The following is a 3217-nucleotide window of genomic DNA, read 5'->3' on the forward strand; positions in this document are numbered from 1 at the left end:
CTTATAGATGGCTGTGAGCCACCATGTGGTTGCTGGGAACTGAACTCAGCTCAGGACCTCTGGAAGAGCAGTCAGTGCTCTTAACCACTGAGCCATCTCTCCAGCCCCCCCCTTTTTTTTTTGGTTTTTCGAGACAGGGTTTCTCTGTGGCTTTGGAGCCTGTCCTAGAACTAGCTCTGTAGACCAGGCTGGTCTCGAACTCACAGAGATCCGCCTGCCTCTGCCTCCCGAGTGCTGGGATTAAAGGCGTGTGCTACCATCGCCCGGCTCAGGGGAATCTTTTTTATAGTTCTGGTTTCAGCTCTTTGCCACCTCCTCTAAGGCAGCAGCTCCCTTAGCCATCAGTAATGCTGTCCCCGGTTTCTAAAATCTCTTGGAACTTCAGCTCAATGGGGACTACTGAACATCTTTACCTGGGTGAACCTGGTACCTTCCACTGCCAACCAGAACTTAATATCTCTATTAATCAGGGTTCTCTAGAGGAACAGACTGATAGGACACACACACACACACACACACACACACACACACACACACACACGGCCATATATACAATCATGTGCTAGAATGCCAAAGAAGTAGGTTTTAATGCCAGTGAGGGAGTAGACTTGCCAGCAAGAGTGAGAGACTGTATTAAAACAAAACAAACAAACAAACGGCCTGGAGAGTTACTGAGCAAGTAAGAGACTTGCCGCTTTTGGAGAGACCTGGGTTCCCAGCACCCTCACAGAGTAACTCCAGTTCTGGGTGCTGGTACCTCACACCTTCTTGTGCTCCCAAGAGCCCTCTTCTTCATCTGTGGGCACCAGGCATGGAATGCTACACATCCACACACGCAGGTACAACACTCACGAACACAAAAGTCTTTAAAACATTATTTAAAGAGGCTGAGGAGCTGGGCAATGTTGGCGCACACCTTTAATCCCAGCACTCGGGAGGCAGAGGCAGGCGGATCTCTGGGAGTTCGAGACCAGCCTGGTCTACAGAGTTAGTTCCAGGACAGGCTCCAGAGCTAGAGAAACCCTGTCTCGAAAAAACAAAAAACAAACAAATAAATAAATAAGGAAAGAAAGAAAGAAAGAAAGAAAGAAAGAAAGAGGCTGAGGATTTAGCTGAGGGTAGAGTGCAGGACGAGGAAGCAAGGCCATGGGTTCAGTCCTCAGTTCTGAAAAAGCTTTTTTTTTTTTTTTTGAAATCAGGAAACAAAAATCAAGCTTCAGTTTGCCATTGCTTGCATACAGGCAGGAGCTCTAGCTCAAGCCCATTTTGTGACCCAGAAAGTGTGGTGACTAACTCAGCCCCTGCATTGCTGGGCCCCAAGGCGTGGATGAGCTTGCCCATCCACTGAACTCTTTAGAAGAAGTTGGCCGATTAAAAACAAAACCAGGGCTGGTAGTTGAGCTTAGTGGTACAGATCTAGGCTGGCAAGTAAACCACCCAATTGCAGTGTGGTGCCTTGTGCTTGGATTCCCAGCGCTTGGAAAACTGAGGCAGAAATAAGACACTGAGTTCATCCTGGGAAACATACTGCAGCTCTGTATGAAGCAAACAAAATAAAACATGGGCTAGAGCACTTGACTGGCACACGTGAGCCACTGTGTTGAAGCCTGTCTAAGGAGGGGAATATAACACAGGAGGTTAGTGCTGAGCCCAGGTAGGAAGTGGGTTTTTGAATGTTTCAGAAGTTGTTTTTTTTTTTTTTTTTTTTTTTGTTTTTCGAGACAGGGTTTTTTTTTTTTTTTAAAGAAACACAATATTGCAATTACTTGAGAATTTTGCACATGTATTTAATGAATTTTGATTATATTCATCCTACCTCCTAGCCTTCCTTCTAGTTGTGTAGTTCTGGCTGTCTTGAAACTCACTACATAGACCAGGCTGGCCTTGAATGCATAGAGATCTGTGGTGATATTTGTTTGTGATCTAACAGATAAAGCTTGTTTGAAGATCAGAGTGCAGAGCTAAGCCACTAGTTAGTCATAGAGGCCAGGCAGTGGTGGCGCACACCTTTAATCCCAGCACTCAGGAGGCAGAGGTAGAGGCGGAGGCTGAAGGACCTCTGTGAGTTGAAGGCCACCTGGGGCTAAGAGAGATTGGAAAATTGGTCCAGTCTAAAAGAGAAACAGAGCTCGCGTTTGATCTAGCACTTGGGATCACATGTCTTTAATCTGAGCACTCACAGGACATCTTCCAATCTTATAGCTATAGCTCTCATCCCAGTCCCAGGGGATCCAATGCCTTCCTGGGTACCAGGCACACACTCATAAGGGAAAACATATACATATATGCAGGCAGGCGAACACTCCTTTTTTTAAAAATCTAGAAGCAGGAAAGATGGCTGAGATTACAAGCACTGGCTGCTCTTCCAGAGGACCAAGGTTTGATTCTCAGCACCCACAACATGGTTCACAACTGTCTGTAAATCCACTTCCAGAGGATCCAACACCCTCTTCTGACCTCTGAGGACATGCTATACACGTGGCACAGATTTACAGGTAGGCAAACACCCATATACGTAAAATAAAATAAAGTTTTTAGCAAATTTCTTTTGAAGATCTTTTCCCATTCTGTAGGCTGTTGTTTTGTCTTTTTGATTATGTCCTTTGCTTTATAGTAGCTTTTCAGTTTCAGGAGGTCTCATTTATTAATTGCTGGGGTTATATTTAGGAAGTGGTTCCCTGTGCCAATGCATTCAAGTGTACTTCCCACTTTCTCTTCTATAAGGTTCAGTGTGGCTGGCTTTATGTTGAGGTCTTTGATCTATCTGGACTTGAGTTTTGTGCATGGTGATAGATATGGGTCTATTTTCATTTTTCTACATGTTGATATCTAGTTATGCCAGCACTACTTATTAAATATGCTTTCTTTTTTTCCATTTGATATTTTTTGCTTCTTTATCAAAGATCAGGTGTTCAAAGATATGTGAATTGATATCCAGGTCTTCTATTCGGTTCAATTGGTCCTCCTGTCTGTTCTTATGCCAGTACCAGACTGTTTTCAGTACTGTAGTTTGAAGTCAGGGATTGTGATGCCTCCAGACATTCTTTTATTGCCCAGGATTGTTTTTGGCTATCCTGGTTTTTTTGCTTTTCCAAATGAAGTTGAGTACCGTTCTTTCGAGGTTTTTGAAGATTTTTTCTGGGATTATGATGGGCATTAGCAAATCTCTCTCTCTCTCTCTCTCTCTCTCTCTCTCTCTCTCTCTCTCTCTCTCTCT

Source organism: Microtus ochrogaster, chromosome 4, assembly GCF_000317375.1.
Source record: "Microtus ochrogaster isolate Prairie Vole_2 chromosome 4, MicOch1.0, whole genome shotgun sequence".
Taxonomy (NCBI): Eukaryota; Metazoa; Chordata; class Mammalia; order Rodentia; family Cricetidae; genus Microtus; species Microtus ochrogaster.